Raw genomic sequence first — 13207 nt, forward strand, 5'->3', positions numbered from 1 at the left:
TTGTAATAACTTAAAATAAAATAAAATAAACGGTAATAATATAGATCAGTAAAGTAGACCAATATGGCATTGCCATATTTTCTCCACTTGAAAATATAAATATGTTGAGCATCTTTCCTGGCATTCAGACAACAATTCTGATTGCTAAAGTACCAAACAGGACAGGAAAAAATAAAAAAATAAATGTGCTAGGGAAACAAACTTGACTCACTTTATGAGTGCGTCTGCATGTGTTGGATGTCACGTCTTTGCATGGAAACCGTCAGGTATGGTGATAAAACCCTTGGTGAGTGTGTCTGCGTCTTTGCATGTAAACTGATGTGGTGATAAAACACTTTGTGTGTCTGCGTGTGTTGGATGTTGCATTGAAAGGTGACTCTAGAGACACCTACTGACCTACTGTAGCAATAACAACCAAAAATGTGATTCTGAGTGTTTTTGTCTCCAGTTTATACAGGTTTAACTGATTAAAGTGCGGATGCTGAAACCACTTGTGCAGCACAGTCATTGTGAAACAAATGCTGCTTCTTTCCTGTGTTGAAGTCTTGTCTGTTGTTTCTTTATTACACTAAAAACTAGTGTTTGCAGCTGCAAAGAGAGACCACAAGGTGTCGCTCTAATGCTTCTGTAGTTTATGTTCATTAAATTTCACATAAAAAGAAAATTACTAAATTTGAAAATCTCCTTTTTTTTCTGAATCACTTATCCAATCCAGAGTTGTGGTGAGTCTGGAGCCTATGCAGGTGCCAGGAGGTAAACGGTAAGGTGCACCCTGGACAGATTACCAGTGTATCACAGGAGTAACACAGAGACACACAGTCATTCATGCATGTGTTTGGACTGTGAGACGAGCCTAGACTACCTAAAGAGAACCCACGCAGGTACAGGGAGAACAGACCAACTCCACACAGAAAGGCTCCAGCCGGTGGGCGGATTCAAACCCAGGACCTTCTTTCTGTGAGTTGACAGTGATAAACGCTGCACCGCCATGTTTTAAACATATTCATACTGTTTTATAACCTGCAATTTCTAAATGCTAACAACAGTATTACAGTTTTCTACAATACACAAAAACACACAAACTCAGCTCCACTGAGAAATAAACATCATGTAATCCTGAGCTGCATTTATAGGCAGGATATTTAAGGACATTGTGGACATTTTGTGGCTTATCCTGGGAAGCCTTTCAAAACTGAAGAGATCCATTCTTGATTATTATTCGCTTTGACATTTCGGGGCCTGTTGTTTCATATTTTGCATTTCAATTTTGCATTTTTAGTGAAATTGGCAAAGTTTGCTGGGAGAGCTTGACTCAAATTAAGGGTTCAGAAACAGGAGGGATAAACTGAAAAGCAGCTTTATTCACTTAAACTGAGAACAAATTAATCCAGATTTTCAAAAGAAACAGCCAAACAAAGAATCCAACATCTATGAATCTTCAAACAAAACATTCTGTGAGGACAGACAAGACAACAAGCAGACAGCAACTGAGGAATAAATACACACAAGGCAATTAGGGAGAGAGGAAACAGCTGGGGAAAACACACAGGTGAACAGAATCCAACAAGACAAGAGGACACAAAACTAAACAAACACCCTAAACAAACAGGACTAAGATGTGAACTTGACAGAACTAAACAGGACATGACCCAGGAAACATAAAGACAGGCAGGAACAACCAGGGTTTCATAAACCAGACTGAAACAAAGACATGCTGCTATCAGAAAGTATAAAAAACCAGAACACAAAAGACTAAGAAGACCTTTAAGTCAAAGACTCGTAGGATTGTAAACACTCCATCTGCATTAATCACAGACGGCGTTGTTCAAACTGCACTTTGGTGTCATGGAATTCTCTGTAAATAAAGTCTGCAACACGGTCAGCTGTGGTCACGCTATTTATTACTACATGCAGGAGAACACATCAAAACATCACAGTTTCATGGTAATGAGCGTTCTGAAACAGAAGTGGTGCTCCCACTCCTTTATGCATTCCAAGGAAGAGGGAGGAAGTTACAAATTGATCATACCACACATCACGCGCCTCGTTATGAAACCTAACGGAACAATGGGTCTGCTGTTATCGTTATCAGCACCTGTAAAGGGAGTTGCTTTCTCCAACTACTGAGGCTGAAATAAGTTCATCTAGTTTTAGAGACTTTCACTGAACAGTCTATCACAGTGTCACAACTAAGCATATGCATAAGCACTTAATACTTTAATAGAAATTTTCTATTACATCCCACCTTTGATTATTTTATAAAATCATAAATAAAATCACCAAAACAAAATTTCCAATTCAACACTATTCAGCATCAACAGTATTGCATACTCAGAGAGGTTCACTATGTGCATCATTCTACTGTGTTAGAGGTAAAATTTTGCACTTAGTGTTCATCCTCACTCTCACTAACCTCTTTTCTTCATCTAAGTCTAAAATTTGTATGCAAAATGTTAGTAATTATACAAAGGAAAAACATCCCAAAACATCAGAGTACACATGGAAATGTGAAACAGCATTAGTTGTTCACTTGCGAAAAGAGAGCTTTAACACTTTAGTTAAATGAATTTGTTCATTCATGAGAAGCTGTTGATAAGATAAGGAAGTCATTCGGTGTGAGACATCTTTATCAAACCTCATCATAAAATCCATCATCCAATGTTTTCCCATTTATTGATTGTTTTTGTAAAAGAATCATTATCATTAGTATTGTCAGGTATGAAGATATACATGCATCACCAAACATCACACACACACTCCATTGTTCGGGTCTATTTTGCCATGTCCACATGTTTGACATCGGGGACAATGAATACCACTCTACCTGTGGATAAATACGAAGAACATCTAACCCAGGGGTCTGCAACCTTTAACACCCAAAGAGCCATTTGGACCCGGTTTCCACGCAAAAGAAAACACTGGGAGCCGCAAATACTTTTTGACATCTAAAATGAAGATAACACTGTATATATTGTTTTTTATCTTTGTGCTTTGTGTGAACAACTAAGGTGTGCTGCTTATGAAATCCATGAAGTGCTACAGAGAAAATTAAATTATATTTATGTAATCAACACATTTTGAACTCTTAAAGAATTATAACAAAAGGAAAGACACCAACCTGAACTAAAATGATCCATGTAGCAAACAAAAACTGTTGTCAGTCCGCCACCTTTATATCGCCTTTGGGCTGTTGGAGCCTTGACCTGACTCTTAAAAAATAATTGGAAAAAAGCACTATGCTGCTGAAAATGAAAAATAGATATAATTCTGCCTAAATATGTATTTTACCTGGTTAATGCGTGCGGCGGGCGTGGTTTGCAGCGCTGCTGCTGGGGAGGCGGACGCACCTGAGCGACACCCGCAATCACGCCTCGCTGCCTTTTACGCCTGCGCTATCTGTGCTGTGTTGGTGGTGTATGTCGGGCTGTGAGCTGAAAAGCTACAGCCGGCTGTATGCGTACAGCAACCGTGTGTGAAAAGTGCTCAATAAAGAGATGCTCAAAAGCATGCTCATGGAAACATCGTCGGGTCTGCCGTGATTTGTTTACAATGGGACTTCTGCTCCTGAACCTCTGCGCACAGAGTCCGCAAATCGGGGCTATACGAAGTCAGTTTACGCAGGACTGTCATCTGTCATTTGTCAGGCGTGAGCGGTGTTTGTCTTTTAACATAGTTCACGGTGGAGAACAGCTGCTGACGTAATGTGGATCCGAAGATCCATAATTGGCCTACCTGGGGTTGAAAGTCTCGATAAATGCACGGCGTTTCGGCGGGTATACCGGCTTCCGCGAGTGTGACGCTTATTTTGAGCGATGAAAAAAATAATAGAATATAATTTTATTTTTATATTTCAGTATCACAATAATCTTCCAATTTAGAACTACGAGTTAAAAAGAACTAACATAAATAAAATACACTTCAGCTAAATACTTCTAATTTATTTTCCCAAACCAGGCGGAGCCGCAATATAAGGACTAAAGAGCCGCATGCGGCTCCGGAGCCGCGGGTTGCCGACCCCTGATCTAACCGATATCAGTGATCAAAGTCGGTCTAAGGTAGCACCACAAGTATCCATGTGTTTCCACACAGCTGCAAATCCTCTTCTGTCCGCGTCCCAACCTGGTCTCGTGTCAGCCCCCTCCTCTGTAAGGGACAGAAAAGAAAAACATCTCTCTGCCTAGCTTTGATTATTTAATATTATCCTACTGCTAGTTCAGGACATTTTGTTCGGACTTCCTGACCCAGAGTCTACTCTACCCATTATCATGTGTATGTGTAAGCATGCTGCAAAAAAAACCCTGTGGACTCTACGTCATCCTGCAATATATCAATCCAGACAGTAATGCTGAACGATGCTTTACCCTCAAAATAGGGAGCGCCAACTCGAGCGCATTTGCTTTGTGTGTATTTTAAAATAACAAAACAGCTTTATCTAATAATTTGAATAAAAACCAATAAAAAAAAATTTCTTTACCACCCTAACAGCCACCATACATCAAACACTTCTGATCTATTTTTTAAAGCAAAGTGATAGATCTGCATTTTCTATCTATAGTGTGTACTATAATCTTTACTGCTGTAATGTAATCAGCCTATTTAAAACACTTTAAAGCATCCCAAAGGTACCTAAAGGAACAAGTTCACTCTCTAGATGCTCAAAGCGTGTTTCAGGCCTAGTAAAATCTCTTAATAAAGTGTAATGACCCCAAAATCCTATTTAGGGTGTCAGATAATGTGTCAGGACTCATTAGATATGTCAAAGGAGCTTACAGTTTAACAAATGGTTGTTGATATATTCACTGTGGTAGTTTGGATCTAATGTACAGCTTTTTTACATGTCAGGGACTTGCATCATCCTACGAAGCAGTCTAGCTGCCATGCAGAGTGTGCACAAGTAATTGTTAGTCAAGTAGCTGTGAAATTTGCATACTATATTTACACTAGTCACTTTTAATCAGATTATGACTAGACAAAAGTTTGAAACCAGCAATACATATACATTTTCCTGTGTTTGTGATGTTTGGAGAGTCATGTATATCATTTGTAAAATGATTAGAAAAGTCACACCAATGACCATGTAAACTTAAAAATGCACTGAACTTTTCAGGCAAAACCAGCCTGAGCGTTTAATCAGGTGTTGTCTGCGGCGTTCCATCGCTGATCCCTCGTGGGTGACACAGAGTCTCGCTCTGCATGTCACTAAGTTGGAGCTTGGCTTGTTGGAAGATGGCGCTTTTTCACCCCTCACTCTCTTGTTCCAACGCAGCTGTAGGTTAAAAAGGACAGAGCAGCCTTGTCTTCCTCAGCGTCTAACAAAGGGATCTTTCTCAACCTTTGTGGTTATTGCTGTGGCTCTAGAATCTTCTCATGATGATTAGCAGGACACCAAACGGCACGACTCTCGACCTTAACCGCTGTCTGGGCTGTCAGCTGTGCCTGGACTGGTCCCTGCTTCTCGCTGGGATGATTTCTTCCAGCAATACTCTGGCTACTGCACCTCTATCTCCTTACTAGAAGGGAAAACTTCTAAGCATTTTGAAAGCATATCAACCATCATCAATCAGCATTTTTCTTTCTGTTCAGTGAACTTTACTTGTCGGTTATCAAAAACTTATCTGTACCACTTGGAGACTTTTAATACCTGTACATGAATTGTTAGTTACACGAATCATAGCAAAATCATTGAAAAATTGTAGAAAAATCCCCAGATAGTTTTAGAGTAAACCTGGAATCTCTCCTTTTGACACATGGTCACCATAATTAGGAGAACGAGGAAAAGGAAAAGGTTAGTTAAACAGGTCTGTGAAGATTCTCAGTCATCCAGGTCATCGTAGTCAAAGGAGTCTGAAAAGAAAAGCGTCTGGACTTCTTTAAGTTGCTTGAAGACATTTCACCTTACATGCCAGAAGCTTCTTCAGTTCTAGGGTCAAATGGTAGAGAGTCCCAGATTTAAGCCCTCTGAGAGTGTCCCCCCAAGAGGGACAATGAGCCCCCTAATGATCCTCTAACTAATCACACAAGCCAAGGTGTGAAAACGGGTGTAGGTCACAATCAGCCAAGGTTTCGGGTGAGCTCATTGTGAAATCTAACCCCACCGTATCATGTGATTTCCTGAAGTCAGATGGCCCAGGATGTGAGTGGCTCCAGAGTCTACAAGAAATTCCACCTTCTCACTACACACAGACATTGTATACATAGGCAGAGATTTATAGGCGTTGTTTGTTAAATGTACATATGTGCCCTTTGGATGGCATGAAATGCATTTTAAGTGTCCAATGGCTTCTTGCAACAGAGTCTGTGTGTGTGTGTGGAGCATTTTTGCATATCAGCATGAGCACTTGTTAGCAAAGCATTCTTCATTGCAGCAGCGTGTGTGTGTTTGTGTGTGCATTACTTGGTACTGAGTCAGTGTGTATGCAGGCGTGTGTGTGTGTATCACTTCCTGTCCTGGTGATTTGGGCAAACCACGGCCTGAAGTCCCTTGGGGTCCTGCCGTCCTCCTGCTTGTGACCACCACTGATACTGGTCACTGCGGTCACCCCTTGGTTCTCTGACCCCGATTAGGGCAGTCCTTTCTCCAGTGTTCATAATGGACGCAGATGAAACATGCATCAGGACAGGAGTCCAGGTCAGCTTCAGCTTTCACGGCCTGCAGTGCAGCCTGTAATGGGGCATAAGCAGAAGAACAGGTAGGGATGGCCGAACAGGGAAATGATCTGTTGTGTGCTGTGTTATATGGAGGCAGGAGCAGCGCTGACACGGGCCCTGTGTCAGCGCTCTCCTTCTCTCCTCCTTTCTCACTTTTTGGCGTTTCTTTAGGCAGTTCTTTTAGAGCTGCTTTCTTTTCTCTTCTCACTGCCTCCTCTATCCACATTTTCAAACACCTTTTTCCATCTGCTACTCTGTGTAAATCTGCAGTTTTAACTTTTCCTTTTTCCCTACAACTTTTCTTCCTCTTTTTGCAGCTGTTCCTCAACCTTCTTTAACTGATTTACGCTCACAGATCCCTTATTGGGAAAACCATTTTCTTTCTGCTATTTAGTAACATATTTAATGCATTATAATCCATATTTTTCACCATAGAGTCAAAGATTGAGTTCTCTCCTTGGCCACCCGGTGGAGCATGCACCACGGTCCATGCCCCAGCCATTTCCTCAGCCGCGGTGACTGTCTTGCTGGATCCGGATCCCATGTTACTCACTTAAGCGTCCTTAGCGAGGCCCTTTCGCGTTAACTGCCAAGAAGTGCTAAAATACCATCACCTACCGCCTTCACCGGCGCTTAGGTGTCGCTTCTGCAGACTTTAAGTAACTTAGCCGACCTCCCGTGAGCCACTGCTCCGGGGGCTATTGGATCCTTTGTCTAGTTAAGATGTCAGGAAATTGCTGCACACTCAAGCCCAGAAAAAAAACTTCTGCAAACTCTAAGCTACTCAGCTGACCTCCTGTGAGCCACTGCCCCAGGCGCCATTAGATCCTGTGTCTAGTTAAGACGTCAGGAAATTGCTCCGTACTTAGACACAGAACTTCCCCATGAAATTTCACGGAGGCCTGCATCATGCCTTACCCACCCTGTGGCCAAACAGAGAACTCCAGTGACTTACATAAATATATATCAAGTATAAATATAGGTTGGACACAGCTCACCGGTGCAAATTCTCCCCTAGTTCTTTAGGATAATCTTGGTGTGTTGCTGAGGACTCGCCCCACAACTCCCTCTTTTTGAAGCTTTGGTGGGACCGAGGCTTGACGTTTTCCCTCGGGGTGATCAGCCGTCTTTGGGGTCATTCCTCAGTGCCCACACTTGGAGCATCGTGTTCGTGACGCCAAGCTTGTTGTGGAATTTTCTGTTAGTAAAGTCTGCAACATGGTCAGCTGTGGTCAAGCTATTTTAATTACTTCATGCAGGAAAGCCAACAGAGATCAAACATGCCATTTACAGTCATGCGGGCTCTGCCCTTTGGGCGTTGCAGCGTCCCTTTTATACCCTCATACACAACTCTGTATCTTTTAGTTACAACAGGTGTTTGTCCCACAGGCTGTTGCGGGGCAGAGAGCAACTCCCACTATCTTTTCCAAGGAAGTTCCTGGCACTGGTCATCTTGGGTGTTTTGTCCTTCTACGCTCTACACAGTTAATGATGTTTCACTATGTTATCTATTAAGCAAAGCTAAGCAGTTTTCACAAGGTCATATAGACACATACACATACTTCATCCAAGCATGCAAAGATTATACAAAAATCCTACAATGAGATTTACATCTAAATGTATGACAATGTGAAAACTAGAATTTTCCCCATTACACACCAAACCATTGGCAAACTTGATTTTGTAATTTTTTGTTAGATTATTTTAGTTTAAGCACTCATGCTTTCACATCCATTTTTTCTGAACTTTCTACACCCAAAAGTTGCTCAACTAAATTTCTGTTTCTGATTAGTGGTGGCTAGTTTGCTTCCATGAACTGACTTACAGAAAGTGTTTCTGGGTCATGATGTGACAACAGGGTTCAAATTAGACAGGGCTGCATATGAGAACATTATGAGAAACATGTGACAAATACTCAGGACCTGTCATGTACTGTGTGAGGCAAGCAGGATTGAGGACCCAAAATACAGACTCTTGGATAAGGCTAAACTTAATCCTCAGCTTTAATACTGGAAACCAAATGTATGTAAAACAAAACTGGGAGGCATAGGAAAACTAAACAAACAGGCTGGCAGTCCCCCCCCCGACTGTTTGTCACTATATACAAGAGGGAATCAATGCGAAGAGGAAACACCTGGGAAACACAGCTGGCCAAAATCTAACAGACGACACAGGGGGACGCAAAACTGAACATGACGCACACCAGACAGGAGACCATTACTCAAAGTAAAACATGAAGTACGGGGAACACACACACAGAGGCCCAGACTGATGGAACTCAAGGAACAGAGGGAGGGGAGGGAGGGTGACAGAGCAAGGGGTGAGAGGGAGACATGAACACAGATAAAAAAACTGGGAAAACACACAACTAAGCAAACATGAAGACAAGACTGACTGAACTGGGGGACACTGAGGGAAAGACACAGAGACAACACAAAGACATGAACAGGACCAAATACCAACCAAGACAACCTAAACTAGAAATACTGAATAAACTCAAGAGTGTAAACAAACTGAACTAGGAAACATAAGATACACAGACAACACAATGAATGAGCAAGACTCAAAATTCTATTAACAGAAAAAAAAAGTGGCTCAACCACCCAGGTACCCTAACAGGACCATGGAAATGTTGTTTAATAGTATGTTTGTTTGGTGGTGAATAAGTGTTAATGTTAGTATTAATCTATTTTAAAAAAAAATAGATGCAGCTGTACAAGAGTCAGGGATAAATGTAGTTACATGAATAAAGAAAAGAAACTTGTCTTTATTCATTCTTTATTCTTCTCTTCTTATGGATAATAAGATTGCATTGGTTGAACACTCAGTTTAGTCAGAAAAGAACTGAAAGAAGATTGACCTTTGGTGATGACACACTACTTGATCATGCCACTTCCTCTTTCATTTCTTCGTTTCCCAGAAGATGTGGGCCAACCGCAACCCCCAAGAGGCCACACGTGTTGGCAAAATTTGTAAATCCATCCCATCAGGAAGAGGAGGGAGGCCTCAGATGGGGCGCCCTTGGCCAAAGGCTAAGAGTCCCATAACCATACATGCCAACCCTCCCGATTTTTCTATGAGAATCCTGAATTTTAGTGCCCCTCCTGAAAATCTCCCGGAGCCACAGTTCTCCTGAGTTTCTCCCGATTTTCCACCCGGACAACAAAATTGAAAAACTATATCCCAGATTGGCACAGCCAATTCAAGTTTCCAACAATGGCTACTACTACTGCAGCTACTTAGTTTTAATATTACTCTTATTACTCTGGGTCGATAAATAAACTTTTAACATATATTCAGGCGAGAATGTAACTGTGTAAACTTCAAATATCTGAGCCGGCGAGAACAGCAAACTCCCGGCACATCGTTTTCAAACCCCCGCGGTCTTTCGCTACTCAGGTTAAATATTATATATAAGTCACTTAAATAACTTAAACATGTTATTGTTTGGCCTTTTTCAGTGTTTTATTTGTTCATGAGTAAATCAGTTTGGCTGAGATTAAAGTTATTAGATTAAATTAGATTTAATAAAACTTTATTAATCTCTCGGGAGGGTTCCTCCACGGTTTTCACACAGCTGAATAAACGTCAAACAGAAAACTGATTAAACAGAAGTGTGAGATGGTCGAAAATTTACGCCAGTGTCCGGTTATATTTAGATAGCAAGGAGCAGATGGCAGACTTTCACTCCACCGAGAGAGCTCGTGACGTAATTCTGAAGGCTAGACCGTTCAATTTCACGGTCGCGCACTTCTGGTCTACCTGGCTTTCTTTAGACCGCGAAGGCCGGGTCCTCGGGTGGACGCAGCCTCTGAATTTGGACACCCCCGCCGGACAATAATAGCGGTGACATTTACCTTTTTTTACCCGATAAATAAACACTGTAAAATTAAAAGTGTGTGTGTGTGTGTGTCTATATATATATGTATATATATATATATGTATATATATCTATCCATCCATTTGCTTCCGCTTATCCTTTCCAGGGTCGCGGGGGGTGCTGGAGCCTATCCCAGCTGTCATAGGGCGAGAGGCGGGGTACACCCTGGACAGGTCGCCAGTCTGTCGCAGGGCCAACACACAGGGACAGACAACCATTCACGATATATATATATATATATATATATATATATATATATATATATAGACACACACACACACACATACATACCACTCCCCCCCCCCCAACAGCCCTTTTGAATGTCTCCCTAATTCTGAGGTCTCAAGGTTGGCAAGCATGCCCATAACAGGGTCCTGTTCTCAGTTCAAGAGCCACCCACACAGTCCAAGCTACCTCAGACCACCAAGGACCAAGGGAGCAGGCCGTGTTAGAAAGTCCAGCCACGCACCTCAGGGAACCCCTCCCTCCATGACTATGTCCCAAAGGGGACAAGGCTCAGTAAGCCCTAACTCTAGGCTCACAGACACACAAGCCACTCAGTCATTCATTCATACCCACCCACTAATGTCACACAAAGAGACACATGCACACAAAATCGCCCAACTGCTGAACAGTAGTATTCATCCACCCACAGCACCACTTCAAAATGACAAGGTTAATTAACTGTAGAGTCATATTTGTGCAACAAAATTCTGCAACTGTAATTTATTACTGATAATCCAAGATTGTATGTGTGTGATAATTCATCCCTGTCACTGAATTTTAGGGAGAAAAAAGCCTGACCTTATAAACACATCTCAGGCACCCAGTGGGACATGGTCACTGCCCCTCCCTGGGATGGTGGTGTTATCAGAGGTGCACTGCCAGGTGACGTTGCCTCTGGTCCTGGGACTCTCACCGTTTGGCCATGACACAGACATTCTCTCTCTCTCTCTCTCACACACACACACACACACACACACACACACACACACACACACACACACACACACACACACACACACACACACACGCCACAATAAGAAGATTGTTGATTTATGTATGAGTGATTGTGGATACAGTTTACGAAAGAAAAGGAAAACACAAAAACTGTTTTGGTTAAATTGAATATAAAACAGAACTTCTCATGTTAGAACAAAGGTAAGGAAATAAAACGAAAACAAACAAACAAACAAACAAACAAACAATTAACAAAAAACCGCAACCCAGGAGTGGCTTCACATTCCCATTAACACAGACATTAACAGACCTCTATTGAATGAGCAAATCAGTTAGTCAGCAGGAACATCCTACAATTGAAGGTTAGAGAAGTTTGTTAGAAAAAGACCCCAGATTTTATGAAACATGCCCTTTTGGTTCTGGATGGAGCAGTGGATCTTTTCAAGACTGAGACACGACATGAGATCAGCAAGCCACTGGACATGGGTGGGCGGGGGCAGCAGCCTTCCACCTCATCAAAATGGCACGCCTAGCCAGGAGGGAACCAAAAGACAGCACCCGACGTTTTGCCCCAGTAATATACTTATCATCCTAACCCACTGTACCAAAGAGAGCAAGTAGGGGATTGAGAGCCAGTGTCAGGCCGGTAGCCTTGTTCAGAGTGCAGAAAACCTCCTCCCAAAAATTTGCCAAGGCAGGGCAAGTCCAAAACGTGGGTAAGATTGGGATCATCAGACCTGCACCTGTTACAGTGAGGGTCTAAGCTAGGATAAATCTCTGGGCGCAGAGCGACCTGGAGTTTACCAGAGTAAGGACTGAATCCCAGACGTCATCTGACATAGATATGCCCGACTCTTTCACCATGTGGATTTGAGGCCTTCAAAGGGGGCTGGAGTTACACTGCACAGTTTGTTATAAATGCGGGAGATTACACCTTTGCCTGATAGTTGCAAAATAACGAGCTCATCCAGTAAGTTAGCAGCTGGAACTTCTGGAAAATTGAAGAGGTGGGGTTGCAAAAAATGTCTGAGTTGTAAATATCTATGAAAGTGAGACTGAGTTGCTGATAACTGATCAAATGATGCTAGTTTACTGTGTATAAAGAGATCTTTAAAGTAAATAATACCTGCTCTAACCAGACCTGAAACAAGTTGTCCAAATTTGGGGGGAGGAATAGGTGATTTGATAGAATGGGGCTTTGAAGTGGTCTTTGATCAGTGGTTGTTGATCAGTGGTCATGAGAATTTGTATAATCATGATGAAGGAACTGATCTCCCAGCCAGTGGGCTGGTTTCAGTCATTATGCAAATGTACTGTTTATAAAATCAGGGAAACCTGCAGTCAGCTGAGACTGAAGAAGTCACTTGGATGAGTGATGAAATGTTTCTCCCACAAAACGCTACGTCCAGATGAACAGAATCAACTTTTGGAGATTTCCTTACCCGGATGATTGAGAATGCATCAAGACCCTTTAGCTAGGATCTTAATGTCAACGTTCAAGAGCGAAATTGGCCTGTATGATGCACACTCAGTTGAATCGTTCCCCTTTTTTGCGATTAAAGTTATAGATGCATGGTACCAGGAAGTGTGCAGTTTGCCCTGCATGAATGACGCAGATAAAACCGAGTGGAGTAGAAGTACAAGCTGTTGGGCAAGTGATTTAAAAATTTCTACCAAGGAGCCGTCTGGTCCAGGAGACTTCCCTGACTGTAAGGAGAA

The sequence above is a fragment of the Oreochromis aureus genome, linkage group 9, assembly GCF_013358895.1.
Source record: "Oreochromis aureus strain Israel breed Guangdong linkage group 9, ZZ_aureus, whole genome shotgun sequence".
In the NCBI taxonomy this organism is placed as follows: domain Eukaryota; kingdom Metazoa; phylum Chordata; class Actinopteri; order Cichliformes; family Cichlidae; genus Oreochromis; species Oreochromis aureus.